The following is a 16,370-nucleotide window of genomic DNA, read 5'->3' on the forward strand; positions in this document are numbered from 1 at the left end:
GCCTAGCACTGTGTTGGCTTTTTTGGCAGCTGCAGCACACTGCTGGCTCATATTTAAGTGATTGTCCACTAGGACTCTGAGATCTCTCTCACAGTTGCTACTATTGAGCAAGGTACCACCTATACTATACCTGTGCATTTGATTTTTCCTGCCTAAATGTAGAACCTTACTTTTTTCACAATTGAATTTCATTTTGTTAGATAGTGCCCACTGTTCGAGTCTGTCCAGATCCTCCTGTATCTTAAGCCTATCTTCTGGAGTATTGGCTATTCCTGCCAGCTTGGTGTCGTCTGCAAATTTGATGAGTTCCCCATCTATCCCCTCATCCAAATCATTGATGAAGATGTTGAAGAGCACTGGGCCCAGAACAGAGCCCTGGGGCACTCCACTACACACTTCCTTCCATGTAGATGCTGTTCCTTTGAGGACCACACGCTGAGCCAGCTACGAATCTATCTGGTGGTGATGCTATCTAACCCACATTTTTCTATCTTATCAAGTAGTAGGTTGTGATCTACTTTATCAAAGGCCTTACTGAAGTCCAAGTAAATTATATCTACAGCATTCCTCTGGTCCACTAGTTTTGTCACTTGGTCAAAGAATGCAATAAGATTTGTCTGGCATGATCTGTTTTTGACAAACCCATGTTGGCTTTTAGTGATAACTTTGTTCGCATCAAGGTGTTCGCTGATTTGTTGTTTGATTATCTTTTCCAGAATCTTCCCAGGTATTGAGGTCAAGCTGATAGGTCTGTAGATTCCTGGATCTATTTTTTTCCCTTTTTTGAAGATGGGAACTACTGTACATCAGCTCTCTTCCAGTCCTCTGGTAGTTCCCCAGTGCTCCAGGATCTTTGAAAAATATAGTTCAGTGGTTCTGAGATCACGTCTGCCAGTTCCTTGAGAACCTTGGGGTGTAATCCGTCTGGTCCTGGTGATTTGAACTCGTCTAGGCTGGACAGGTGCTCACTCACCATTTTCTTGCCTATCTTAACTTGCCTTTCTATTCTGTTTTTTTTATGGCACTGGTTTTGGTAGGTTGGACTGTTTTTTTCCCTTTGTGTAAAGACAGATGCAAAAAATGAGTTAAATAGTTCTGCCTTGGTTATTACAGGCAATGGATTTTGTTGGCAGAATGTGGCAGCCATATTATTATTATTATTATTATTATTATTATTATTATTATTATTATTATTATTATTATTATTATTATTATTATTATTATTATTATCTTTTTTATAGAACACTGTAAAAATGAAGGAGTGTATTACAATATGTGGCCATGCCTTGAAGCCTGAAGCACTTTTTAAAAATAATAATAATAATAATTCAGCACAAATATTGTGTTTTTCAGTTGCCTCCAGCAGCTGGACATTTTTTAGACAAGAGTGATTTAAAAATAAGGCAAAACATTCAGGTCACATAATAAATGTTTACTATTTTTATATGGTGCTTATAGCTTTTACTGCTATGTGACAAGGAACATGCTTGTAAGCATGAATACATGTGGTAGTTATGTGTTTAATATGCAATTTCTCTACCTGTACACTCCTTTTGAACATCTGAGAGAAAAGCCAGGTGGTGAAAAAAAATGTTTTATGTTGCTTAGTTTTCTTATACCTACTCAATTTAATTGTTAACCAAGAAGAGTTGTCTTGTGATCGTCACATTAAAGTAGAAATATAGCATGCCTACTTTAACACCAACAGACTGCCTTTTGTACATTTGCTCAAAAATATTGTGATTACCTAGAGGAAAACCTCAGTCTAAAGTTCACATATGCAAGGCCTCCCTTGAGGCTGTGCAAAGCAAGTGGTGATCAAGCCTATGCCTGCAAAATATGTGACAAGAGCATTCACAGCTTCTGGAGGCAGGTTGTTCCACTGATTAATTGTTCTGTCAGGAGAAGAAACATGCTTGACTGGAGTTAAAAAAAGAATAAAGACATCCTAAGATTTCTTCTACTAAGTCCATGGAGGAAAAGAATTATCATGGCTGATTCCTCTACCACAGTGGTCCCCAATCTTTCTAGTATCAGAGACCAGTTTTGGAAGAAAAATTGTCTTCCATGGACTGGGGGTGGGGATGGTTCTACACATGACCTAGTTCCCACACATGCACAAATGAAGCTTCGCTCACTTGCCCGTTGCTTGCACAGCCCAGTTTCTAATAGGCCGTGGACCCGTATCGGTCCACGGCCCAGGGTTTGGGGATCCCTGCTCTACCAGACAAATAGCAAAACTGGAAGCAAAGAGGATGGAAAAACAAGGAAAGGAAAGCAGCAGAATAAACTCATATTTCAGCAAAATGAAAGTCCAAAAGAAAGAAACCCAAGGTTAATAAGACATTGTCTTCTGAGATCAAAGGAACCAAAGCTACCTAATAACCTGAAATATATATTGGGCTACAATTCCCCAAAACCCTAATTTCCATGGTTAATAATCAGGGATTTTAGGAGCTAGAGCACCAAATGTCTAGTAGATACCAGTTTGTCTATGAATATCATGATCCAATTTTCATTATGGATAAATTATTTATTGCTAGAATCCAGCTAAAGAGGTCTTCTAGAAGATTCCTCCTACTTTGCGGACTCTTTACTGTAACACAAAGTTCATCTAAATCTAGCTCTCATATTTTATGATCTGTCTTTTATTTTCTCATCATGGCTTGTTCATCATGTAATTATTTGGAATTTGTTTAATTACAGTAGTTCTTTTTTTAGACTGATAATTAAAATTGAGATCTATGTAGTGCATTTGTTTTATTTACATTTTAAATGGGTTGATTTTTTTTAATATGGCTCTTAAATGTTTTGATAACCACTTTGCAATGGTTTTTTTTATCCAAGCAGAATTATAATTTATTTATGTAAACTGAACAAATAACCGAAAAATATATTTCCAAAAAGAAAGCTTGCATCTTTTTGTGACAAATATGCAACAAAACTTGAGCAAAATATATAGACATTTATAAACATTCTGGAATCACAGGCTGCCTCTAACTTGAAATATGCCTCTGCACCAAACATATTTTTCACCCTGGAAGACTGTCCATCTTCCATCTACCAAAAAAGAAAACCTTTAATTCATTTTTGCATCCTATTTGCATTCTGCTTCTAAGCAATCATTTTGATCAAATTCTCCAAATATTATATATATATATATATACACATATATATACACACACACACACACACACACACATATATATATATATATATATATATATATATATATATATATATATATATATATATATATATATATATATATATATATATATATATATATATATATATATATATAGACGCGGTGTATATATATACACAGGGACACGGTGGCTCAGTGGGTTAGGATGCTGAGCTTGTCAATCAGAAGGTCGGCAGTTTGGCGGGTCAAATCCCGAGTGCCGCGTAACAGAGTGAGCGCCTGTTACTCGTCCCAGCTTCTGCCAACCTAGCAGTTCGAAAGCACGTAAAAATGCAAGTAGAAAAATAGTGACCACTACGGTGGGAAGGTAACAGCGTTTCGTGCGCCTTTGGCGTCTAGTCATGCCGGCCACATGACCACGGAGACGTCCTCGGACAAGCGCTGGCTCTTCGGCTTTGAAACGGAGATGAGCACCGGCCCCTAGAGTCGGAAACGACTAGCGCACATGTGCGGGGGAACCTTTACCTTTTACCTATATATATATATATTCTGCAGTATTTTATTATCTTTTCCCCAGTACTTCATTACTATTGGGAAAAGTCAGCAGTTATTTACATATCTGTGCAGTGTTGTATAGGGTGTGGGTGAGAGAGGAGGAAATGATTGTAGATTAATTATTTAATAAGCCAGGCTTGTTTGTGAGATCTTTTTTTTCCAGTTATTTTCCCCCCCATCTGGAGTCTAACCTCCTGAAGGCATGTTGAGAGACAGGCAAATATACCACCATTTATATTATATAGCCAACCTCCTGTTTATTTCATAGAACAAAAATCTTAAAAGGGGTGAAAGATTGCAAAACTGGTCATGTAGTATATTGAATGATAATACTAAGATATACGTAAGCTTTTTCCAGTTTCAGTATTACTGCTTATTATATGCACGTTCAGATACACTGCCACTGAAGCAGACTTTTATGTCTTCAAAAATAACACAGTTAAACGAATTCTTTATAAAGAACAGACGAGCCATTTAAACATTTCAGCCCTATTACTCAAATATGTGTCTGTGGCTGCTAGTACCAGTATGGATGTGACACAGAGATAAAGAGGTACATTTTATACTATGATAATTTAGGGCAGGGGTGTCAAACTCACAACGTCACATGACGTGTTAACGATGTATCGCGCCTTTTTTGCCATTGCCGGCAATGGGGTGGGTGCAGTTTTGCTATGATGTATCCGGCCCGTGGGCCAGCAGTTTTGACACCCCTGATTTAGGGGGAGACCACTGTATTCCATATAAGCAAAGTCCCAACATTTTCTAACAGCCTTATAGTGCAAGGACTCTTTTTTCCCCTCTCAGAATTTGTCTGCAATAAGACTGGATTCTCACATCAAGAAAGTCAACTGAGGATTCATGACTCAGCAAGCATTTCCTCAGAATGCAGGTAAATCCCCAATCTGTTCTCCATGTCATTTGCTTCTTGAAGGGCAGTGACACATAGGGGTGCCATAAAATAAATAAAAGATGGAGCTAGAAATTCACTTTTACGCTGGCATAAAACTAAAAAAAACCTGAGAGGTTTTGCCAGGGATGACTGCATCAAAAGGGTTTCTCACAGATGTCATCTTATCTCAAGTGGGTTTCATGACCCAAAACAAGGATAGACAATTCTGTGCCCATGGGAATATAGAACCTTCTCTCAGCGTGCCATGCTTACTACCCTATGTGATTTTATTTTACCATCTTGTTTTAATTTTCCAAGTAATCTGCTTGAAAATATATGTCTCCAGAGGTAAGGTGGAAGGGGAGGGAGAAGAGAGGAGAGGAGATCATATGACCCTGGGACCCTGAAGCCATTATAAATATATACCAGTTGCCAAGTGCCCAAATTTTGATTACATGACTAGGTAAGTTCAAGGACCATTTGTAAGTCACTTTTTTCAGTACTGTTGCAACTTTGAACACTCCCAAAACAAATGGTTATATCCTTTACAAGTCTAGTTATGGTGATTTATGTCTTATCCACATCTTGGCTGGCTTGATTACTATATTTTATTCTAGATGTTTGCTTTTTCTGCAGAATACTGAAAAATCTTAGCTGGTTTAGAATACTGCTGTGAAATTGCTTACAGAGATGGAGTAGAGGCTATGTATTGACAAATCAAAGAGCTGGCTTTGAGCTAGTTTTAAATTGCTAGAATCCAGGTTTTCCGAAGAACTATTTTTCTCCTCACAAATCTTCCTAAGAACCAGTTGTTTTCATGGAGGTTCTTCTCAGTGTCTCCTGAAATGTTTATAAGACGACAATCTGTAAGTTACTCTTTGCTGTGGCAGATCTGAAAAACCTACAAGGACAGTTAAAATAGGTTTCTTTGGGCTGCTGTGAAGTCAGCATGTAACAAGGCTTGCTTTATTGCTTCACAGTCTTAAGTATATTCCTCTGTGATCTCTTTAGGGATGAAGTATAGAGTAAGAAGAACTTGAGATAAACAAATGAAATCCTTCTGAGAAGGGCAAAAAATCTCATGTGCATTGCTCAATGGAAGAGGCAGAATAGTGACCTGATGGGCTATTACCATCACCTTGGATATAAAAATATCAGTCTTCTCCAATCTGCAATGGGGCATTTGCTTTTAAGTAAATCAGGCAGTCATTAAGCAAATCCAACTTCCCCCAATGACTTTGTCAGAAACCAGCTGAGAAGATAAGAAATGGTGATCACAAGACCCTGGAAGATCACCATGATCCATCATAAATTCAAGCCAGTTTGCCAAGCACTTGAATTTTGATCACATGACTGTACGGATGCTGTGATAGTTGTAAGTGTGAGGGCCAATTATAAGTCAATAAACAGATAGTTGTAAGTCAAGGTCTACCTTAATGTCAGTGATCTGTCATCTGCTTGGAAATGAAGTGTAAGAAATATCATTGATAACATTCAGGAAAATGGTCAGTATTTTTTTCCCCTAATTATTGAACGCCCTTGTTTTGTCTTAACAGCATTAGTGAAAGCATCACGGTAAAGTACAATAATAACATATAGGTCTTTGAGTAATATTGTTTGTTATTGTTTTTGTTGGCAGTAAGTTTTATTCTCAGCTAAGTCAGCCACATTGTCCAAAATTTCCTTCAAGATTGTTAAACTATAACTCCATACGTTTCAGGCAGGATATCCAGACTGGGATTTACATTATTTATAAATTACATCATATCTGGGGTGCATTAGACTGAGGAAGACTGCAATACAATGTCTAGGCCAGGGGTAGTCAACCTCGGTTCTTTTATGACTCATGGGCTGGCTCAGGAATTCTGGGAGTTGAAGTCCATGAGTCATAAAAAAGCCAAGGTTGCCTACCCCTGGGCAAGAAATGCTCAATAAGCAAACATTTCAAAGCCTGCCATTCAGATTTGCTTGTCATTAATAAATGTCACTTTTTTAAAAAAATGCTAAAATGGGAGAACTTTAGAGACTGAGTGATTCAAGATTCAGAGGCTTCTCATTCAATCAGAATCAGAACAGAGCTACCTTGGAGGTCTTCTAGCAGGGGACCTTATAGCATTCAGACAGGTGGCTGTCCAATCTTTTCTTAAAAAACTCCATTGATGAAGCACCCACAACTTCTGAAGGCAAGTTGTTCCACTGGTTAATTGTCCTCACTGTTAGGAAGTTCCTCCTTAATTCCAGGTTGCTTCTGTCCTTCATTAGTTGCCATCCATTGTTTCTTATCTACTGGTGCTTTGGAAAATAAGTTGACCCCGTCTAGTTTGTGGCATCTCCTCAAATACTGGAATACTGCTATCATGTCATCCCTGGTCCTTCTTCTCTAGACTGGCCATATCCAATTCCTGCAACCATTCTTCATATGTTTTTGTCTCCAAGCCCTTAATCATCTTGGTTGTTCTTCTTTGCATTTTTCCAAAGTCTCAACATCTTTTTTGTAATGTGATGACCAAATAAGATGCAACTATTCCCTTCCAGGTCTGGTCTTATTAAGGATTTATAAAGTGGTACTAATACTTTACTTGATTTTGATTCTATGTCTCTCTTTTTACAACCAAGGATTGTAAAGCTAAAAAATATATTTGAGTTTTTCGGCTACTCAAATGCATCTAGAAATAAATCCCATTGACATAATTAAAATTACTTTAGAATAGACATGCATAGGACTGAACTCTTGACACTCTACCTGCTAAGTTAGGGTTTTTCTTCCTTTTATTATGCTTAGTTTTCAGGTTCACTTCAAAGATCAACTGCCAAATCACTTTTAAAACATTATTTAATCATACAAAAATGATACCAAATTTATTACAGTAATTGTAATTATTTTATTTTATTTTTCACTAAAAAGCTTATGTCAGAAGGTTGAACTGTTTCAGCTAACATTACATATGCACTTTCTGTACCTAATTAGCAGATAATACTTTGGACGCTTGTAAGGTACAATTCAAAAGTCTTGCTTGCAACAGTGTTTTGTATTTGGCAAATAAATCATCATGGCAATTAACTTCCTTGCTATCCTAGAAACGCTCCTATACTGTTGTAATAATGGAGGATAACACTGTCAATGCGACCAATCAAGAAGCCATTCTTTCAATAATTATAGGATTTATGTCTAGTCATTTTTAGATGTGCTATAATTCAGGATCCCAAGCAGGCAAAATTTACTACGTTTCGAATAAATATAATTTATGTGAACTTATTGTTCAAGTGATCCATGTACATAACATTTCTCCCAATCTGAAACTCCTTTGTGTCTGCTTCTTAACCCCCAGTTCTTTATCTAGCCTTTGGAAAATTTTGGAAAAGTAAAATATAAAGTACATTCCCCTCTGGTTGTGAAAATTCTTTTAAGACATTGAAATTTAAGAAAAAAATATATGGATCAGATAAGGTCTCTATTAGATGTTACTCATAAGCCATACTTAAATAACTACCAAAATGTTTGTCAAACTATCACTCACATTCTCAATATATTCACCTGGTTAGTCAATGCACCCAGTTTTGCATTTAGACTTACCAACTTGACATATCACTTGGGAATTGTGATCTGATTTCACTTTTAGGAACATCTACCATTTAGGAAAGGCTTAACCATTACTGTATGTAAGAGTTAGGCTTAGGACCAGATTACTCACAGGACCATCTCTCCCCAATTTATTTCTTCCTGTCCTACCTGACCTGGTAGGAAGAACATGATCTGAGTTCCATCATCTAGGGAATGTCAATGGCACCCTCCTAAAAAAGGTAAAGGTAAAGGTTCCCCCGCACATGTGCGCTAGTCGTTTCCGACTCTAGGGGCCGGTGCTCATCTCCGTTTCAAAGCCGAAGAGCCAGCGCTTGTCCGAGGACGTCTCCGTGGTCATGTGGCCGGCATGACTAGACGCCAAAGGTGCACAGAACGCTGTTACCTTCCCACCGTAGCGGTCCCTATTTTTCTACTTGCATTTTTACGTGCTTTCGAACTGCTAGGTTGGCAGGAGCTGGGACGAGTAACAGGCGCTCACTCAGTTACGCGGCACTTGGGATTTGACCCGCCAAACTGCCGACCTTCTGATCGACAAGCTCAGCGTCCTAATGGAATATAATTCCCCCTGAGATTAGATTGGCTCTATCGCTGTTGAGCTTTCATAATACTTGGAAAACTTGGTTTTGTATTCAAACCCTAGATCCTGGGTGTGGTTTAGAACCTACCACCTGGTGTAGGGATGATGAATTAGATCAAGTCTGGATGCTATCTGTTTTTATTTTCATCTTCTATTATGTACTTTGTGTTGTTACTGGTTTTATTATAACTTACCTAGAGTCATGTAAAAGTTAAATGGGTAGCTATGAAAAATGGGTTAATAAATCATACATTCAAGAGCATTTCATTCACTGTCCCCTACCAGTTAGTACAATATACAAATAGTTAGATACCTTCCTCAGTATCTAATTTGCTTTGTTCAGAATTTAGGAGTTTACTAACAAACTGTAAACTATGTTTATAGGCTTCTGAGATCTCTTTAGGTACACTAAGAAAAAGAGATGAGCTATATTTATTCATTTATTTTATTGAGAAAATTTATATAGTCACCTGTCTTAAATATTTAACATGGGGGAGCAAACACTTCATAGAATACATATACATACACATAAAGGTAAAGGTAAAGGTTCCCCCACACGTGCATGCTAGGCGTTTCCAACTCTAGGGGCCGGTGCTCATCTCCATTTCAAAGCCGAAGAGCCAGCACTTGTCCGAGGACGTCTCCGTGGTCATGTGGCTGGCATGACTAGACACCAAAGGCGCACGGAACGCTGTTACCTTCCCACTGTAGTGGTCCCTATTTTTCTACTTGCGTTTTTACATGCTTTCGAACTGCTAGGTTGGCAGAAGCTGGGACGAGTAACAGGCGCTCACATATACATATACATACATACATACATACATACATACATACATACATACATACATACATATATATATATATATATATATATATATATATATATATATATATATATATATATATATATATATTAAGTATTTGTCAAGGCTTTTTGAATGGACCTTGCTAATTAACTCTTTCATTCCTGTTTTGGCCCGGCTCAGGACTTATCCACAGGAACTAGTCAAACTTATGACAGCTCATTATTTGTGCAAATTATTCAAATTGCTAATAAAGAATTTGGGAGGCTAAGATGATCATTTCGAACTTTTTATGTTCTCATCAGTTAGTCATACCCTTTATCTGAGATTCGAACCCGGGCTGATTATATATCAGGCAGTGTTTTAACCTCCTGAGCCACAGGTTCTGTCTCTCTTATATTAGCTGGAAGGCAAGGCAAATGTATGTTTAAGTATTTGTCAAGGCTTTTTGAATGGACCTTGCTAATTAACTCTTTCATTCCTGTTTTGGCCCGGCTCAGGACTTATCCACAGGAACTAGTCAAACTTATGACAGCTCATTATTTGTGCAAATTATTCAAATTGCTAATAAAGAATTTGGGAGGCTAAGATGATCATTTCGAACTTTTTATGTTCTCATCAGTTAGTCATACCCTTTATCTGAGATTCGAACCTGGGCTGATTATATATCAGGCAGTGTTTTAACCTCCTGAGCCACAGGTTCTGTCTCTCTTATATTAGCTGGAAGGCAAGGCAAATGTATGTTTAAGTATTTGTCAAGGCTTTTTGAATGGACCTTGCTAATTAACTCTTTCATTCCTGTTTTGGCCCGGCTCAGGACTTATCCACAGGAACTAGTCAAACTTATGACAGCTCATTATTTGTGCAAATTATTCAAATTGCTAATAAAGAATTTGGGAGGCTAAGATGATCATTTCGAACTTTTTATGTTCTCATCAGTTAGTCATACCCTTCATCATCTCAGATATTGTTTTATAGGAACCAATCAGAGAAGAGAAAAGGCATAAATGATTTCATTTCATGGCTATAATATTTCATATTGCATCATGAAGCTATGTGATTAGTTAGACAGGTACTGTCTATTTGCGTACTGTATACTAGCTTCACAGAGTGGTCCCTTTTTCTTAGTGTACTTCAGTTTTCAGTTTCTAGCAATAATTGCCATGCTCTACCATTTGAAATCTATCTATCTATCTATCTTTTGGATTACAATCCTAGTTATGGATGAGGTGATGATATCCTGAGGTGACTCAGTTCCATAGATTAGCACTTTAAAGCCCAAAACATCCTTCAACCAGCAACTAAATATACATCCTAAATGGTTATTGGTGAAAAATAGGATTTATTTATTTACACATCTTTTCTCTCACATCAGTTCATACCAGTCAGCTTTTAGGAGTCTTTTTATGATTATTTAAATTTAGAATAATGTGTTAGACATTTTTCTTTAGCATATTTCTGTAAAATTGCTCAGATATTGTAAATGTGCTCAAATATCTTCTGCATAGATTTATGATGATGTATTTTATGGAGTTTTGAAGTTGTGGGATCAATTGTAAATGCTTATTAGCATCCAAACTGCTATTTACCGTTTTAAATATATAAATTCTTCACTTTCATTTTCTGCTTTGAGAATAGTATGTAGAATTAATCAAGATAATGTCTTTTTTTTAATGGAGTTTGTTTACAATGTCCAAAAGAACTCCATGAATAACTAAATGTGGACCTGAGAATATATATTTTTTTCAAGAACATTAGCAATGATTTTTGTAATTGACCAGTTATGTAATTTATTGTTGTTATCCTAGATGTTTTTATTTAAGACTGATTTACTGTATATTGTTAATGTTTGTAAGCAACAATGCTTACAAACATGCTTACAAAAATTCTGTCTAAGGCAATTTTGAATGCTGCTAAAGTAGGATGGTTCATACAGATAGTTCTCAACTTACATTTTGTGACTGATCAAAGTTACAACACTGAAAAAATATGTCATTTTTTTCATATTTTATGACCATTGTGGTATCCCCTTGGTCACTCATTTCAAAATTCTGACACTTGGCAGCTGACTCATATTTATGATAGCTGCAGTGCCCCAGGTTCATGTGATTGCCTTTTGCAACATTCTGACAAGCAAAGTGAGTAGGTTAAACCCGATTCATTTAACAGCCATATTACTAACTTAGCAATGATTCACTTAACAATTGTGGCAAGAGACGTCGTAAAACGGGGCAAAAATCACTTACAAAATCACTTAGCAACCGAAATTTTAGGCTCCATTATGGTTGAAAGTTGAGAACTAACTGTATTAGATCTCTGCTTCATGAACCTCATTGACTACCAGTCTGTTTCTGGGTGCAGTTCAAGATGTTGGTTATGACCTTTAAAGTCCTTAATGGCATTGGTCTAGGCTACCTGATGAACCATGTTGTCCTACTAGGACAAGCTCGTCCTACTCATGCCAGAAGAGAGGGTCTACTTGTGAAGATTGAATTGCTAAGATGATTGCTAACCTCTGTCGCTACTTAACTTGCCATAGAAACAGGGGGAAGGGAAATCCTGAGAAAGAAACAGAAGTTTCAAGAAGCCATCTATGGACCGTGACACCCAAGGTCATCAAAATGAAGTGTCTGATGGAGAAGTGGTCTGTTCCCATAACAAAGAGAAAGGATGTGATTGGGTAACATGAGCACATGGTGGGTGGGGGTTATGAAAAGCTATTGTTAAGTAACCAGATTTTCATGCGGAAAAACTAGAGCTGATTTTGCTTCTTCAGCATTATTCAATGTATTCAGTAAATACTCTGTAAACCGCCCTGAGTCCTTCGGGAAAGGGCGGTATATAAATCTAATTAAATTAAATTAAATTAAATTAAAGATTATTTCTTATGGCACCCCAAGACCATAGAGTTTCTTCAATACTGAATTCACCAGCTGGACAGTTGACACTAGTATGGATCCCATCAGTCAAAGAACTCCAACTATAGGGAACCAGAAGAAGAGCCTTCTCTGCTGCAGCAATCCACCCTTTGAAGCAGCCTATCCTCTAAGGCAAGATCTGCCCCCAGCCTTCTATCCTTCCACAGGAACCTGAAGACCTGGCTCTACCAGTTGACTTGGGGACCAAATTGGGGAGTTCTGCATTGGAGGTGGCTACTGGATTGATGGTAGACTCCACCTTCCCCCTTACTCTCTGCTCTCCACCTGTCCATAATTTTGTCATCATATTTATGTATTCTCATTGTTCTATTTCATTGTTTATTTTATTGTTCTATTATTTTACTTTGGTTTTGCTTGCACCCTTTTCATCTCTTCCTTTTTATTGTTGCAGGGTGCCTTAGTGAGATAGGCAGCAAATAAATTTAACAATAAATAAATTAATAAACTGGGAGGTGGACGTAACAGTATAATACACAGATAGCCAGAAAAAAAAATCCAGTTATGATCCAATTCATAGCTCCCCTTCCTTTTGATGCTGTCTTCTGAAACTCTGATTAGACTGGTGGATATTCAAAAATAAGGCGTAACGTGGAATAAAATGCTATGTGTGAAAGAAGCATTAGTGACAAACCTATACTATGATGTTATGTTACAGAAGGCTATGCTAAGTTGAAGACAGTTTCATGAGTGGAAAAATTTTGCTATGGGAAATTTCAATTTTATAATTTTATTTTACTTGTACAGGGTGTTTAAAATATTTGGACTGAAACAAGACATCTCAATGATTTCAGCAAATAGGTAAAGATAAAGGTTTTCTCCTGTCCAGTTGTATCCGACTCTATTGTTCATCTCTACTTTCTTAACTAAGGGAGCCAGCATTGCCTGGAGACATTTGCACGATCATGTAGCTAGCATGACTATATGCAGAACTGCATGGAATGCTGTTATCTTTTCCCTGAAATGGTACCTATTTATCTACTCACATTTGCATGTGTTCAAACTGTAAGATTGGCAAGAGCTGGGTGATGGAGCTCACCCATCACACAGCGCTCGGGTCATCATTTTTCCAGTTGACAAGCTCAGCATCTTTAACCACTCAGCCATAGCACCCCAATTTCAGCAAATACTGTATATCATTCTTATCGCAAAGTGATACCACTTCTTTAGGATCCTAATTGGCAAAAGGGAAATAGGTTATATAAAGAATGTTAGCCTATAAGAATCCTGGAAAAGATTGTTTTCAGCAATGTATGGGTTGGATGTCTCAAAGATTAAAAGGAGGGCATGGACACAAGCAGTGACAGGTATCTCTTTTGTGAATTTCCCTCAAAGTCACTTGAAAGGTACTATGTCATGCAGCAATCAGTTTTATCTGTAAGTTGCTTGTTATGTATTTCCAGAATTTTCTCTAATGTTATTTTAAATTGTATATACTTTCCTGGTTTAATTGTTCAGGGCAGATTGTATAGGTCAATACTGTGCAGGCAAAAACCTATTATACCTTAATTCTATAGAGATTTATATAGAAGTAAATTCCACTGTTGTTCATTTCAGCTTCCAACCAAATTAAAGTTGAAACTCACATTCTTCAGACATAATTATGCATCAATCTTTATCTTATGTGGAAAGAACAATGTTATATTTCAGCTTATTGATAACGTGCAATACATAATTATCTAAGAAACATGACTTGGTATTTCTTTTTTAAAAAAGCATTCTGAGATTGAAGTTAAGTAGTATAAATTGGACTATTCCCTTGTGAAAGAATAGTCTTGTGAAACCATCCAATTTCCTCCTAACTCTAAAGAGCAGATATTGTTCATCTTTCTATCCTCTTCTCTTGAGCTGTGAAAAAGGTGTAATTTTTCTCTACATCCATTCAACGAAGTTACTGCTTTTGCCAGGGAATCAACACAATCCACTCAAAATTCCTTTACAGGATTCAGAACATTCATTAACCACCTCAGATCAATAGTACTTACTCCCAAAAATGAAGACCACGAATATTCACAATTCCTTTAATTGGTATTTCTGTTTATTACCATTTTTTGAGCAAATAGCTGATTACACATTTGCAATTGTGTGCTTGTGTGTTCGCAAGTGCAATAAGATAAAAGAACAATGTTGTAAACCAGCATTTTAGCTATAATGGTCAACTAGATGCATTTGGGCAACTCTCAAGCCACCTTCTGCTGTACTTCCCAGGAATATTTAGTATAGTACCTATGAATCAGGAAGTAACAGTCACTCTCCATTCACCTGTCCAGTTCTCTTTTAAAACTATCAATATTCACTAAAAAATATAGCTTCTTCTTTGGGGCTGTATATTCCATTGTTGTTGTTGTTGTTGTCTGCATTCAACTTCAATGAATGGTCTAGAGTTCTAATATTGAAAAGGAGAGAGGATATCTCTGTCCATGTTATCTTGGTCATGCATGATTTTAGATAGCTACCTTGTAGGGCAATACAAAGCTTTCAAGGGACAATTTGGTTCACTGATAACCATCAAATCACTCCACTGAAGCAGATCTGCAAAGCAGCACAAAGGCAAAATTATAAGACCCCCAAGGAAAGTATTGAATAGAATGGAATGGAATAGAATAACAGAGTTGGAAGGAACCTTGGAGGTCTTCTAGTCCAACCCCCTGCTCAGTCAGGAGACCCTATACTATTTCAGACAAATGGTTGACCAATCTCTTCTTAAAAACTACCAGTGTTGGAGCAACTTCGAAGGCAAGTTGTTCCACTGGTTAATTGTTCTGTCAGTTAGTTCTAGCTTGCTTTTGTCCTTGATTAGCTTCCATCCATTGCTTCGTGTCCTGTCCTCAGGTGCTTCTTTGTGGTAGCCCCTCAAATATTCGAACACTGCTATCATGTCAGCCCTAGTCCTTCTTGTCATTATACTAGACATACCCAATTCCAACAACTGTTTATTAAATTTTTTACCCTCCAGTCCCCTAATCATCTTTGTTGCTCTTCTCTGTACTCTTTCTAGAGCAGGCATGTCAAACTCATGACATCACATGATGTCACACAACTCATCGTGACTTTTTCTCCATTGCCAGCAATGGGGTGGGCACAGTTTCAGTGTGACGTATCCGGCCCACGGGGTGGCAGTTTGACATGCCTGTTCTAGAGTCTCAACATATTTTTTACATCGTGGTGACCAAAACTGGATGCAGTATTCCAAGTGTGGCCTTACCAAGGCATTGTAAAATGGTATTAATACTTCAGGTGATCTTGATTCTATCCCTCTGTTAATGCAGCCCAGCACTGTGTTGGCTTTTTTGGCAGCTGCAGCACACTGCTGGCTCCTATTTAAGTGATTGTCCACTAGGACTCCGAGATCCTTAAATGTTAGGCTGAACTTCAAGTTAGCACAAAAAGCTACATCTGTGAAAGCCAGATCACTTCTTCAGTGCAAGGCACCTTGTAGGTGCAAAATTATGCTGCCTTGCACAGGCTCACTGTCCTGTGAGTGAAACAATATCCAAAAACTGACTCAATGCACTTTGAACTATTCTGATATTTTTAAAGGACATTTTATTGAAATTCTATCAATCTTGTTGCTTCGGAGCAATTCACCAGAAATGATTTCTATTAGCTTAACAAACTTTTGACATGAATACTGGCCTGACTTTTACCTGAGTCTTTCAACCATGACAATATAATTAAATATTTTGAACAATGTTTCAAGTGTGAGACACTAAGAAACGATGAGGAGACCTCTAACAAAAAAATAAAATAAAATTCATACAGTATATCTGTCAGAATCCATTTATATCATATTCATAAATGGAATGTTTCAAACATATCCCATGGATTCTGCCATCTCCCGAAGAGAAGAGGATAGATGTGTATTGAACCGGCAAT

The 16,370-nt window shown here is 37.3% G+C and overlaps 1 protein-coding gene across 6 annotated transcripts in view; it reads right to left on the reverse strand.

Annotated features, from left to right (window-relative positions):
• The window catches only part of NAALADL2 (N-acetylated alpha-linked acidic dipeptidase like 2), a 649,741-nt gene that overhangs the window by 564,931 nt on the left and 68,440 nt on the right, over positions 1-16,370 (reverse strand). The window contains exon 1 of one of the 6 annotated variants that reach the window (XM_081328122.1): positions 3,002-3,014. The exons of the other annotated variants lie outside the window; for them this stretch is intronic. The gene's annotated coding sequence lies outside the window, so the exon portion shown is untranslated. Of the gene's footprint in view, positions 1-3,001; positions 3,015-16,370 lie in introns of those variants that run through there. 6 annotated transcript variants of the gene reach the window in all.

This window comes from Vipera berus (assembly GCF_964194415.1).
Source record: "Vipera berus genome assembly, chromosome: 5".
NCBI lineage: Eukaryota > Metazoa > Chordata > Lepidosauria > Squamata > Viperidae > Vipera > Vipera berus.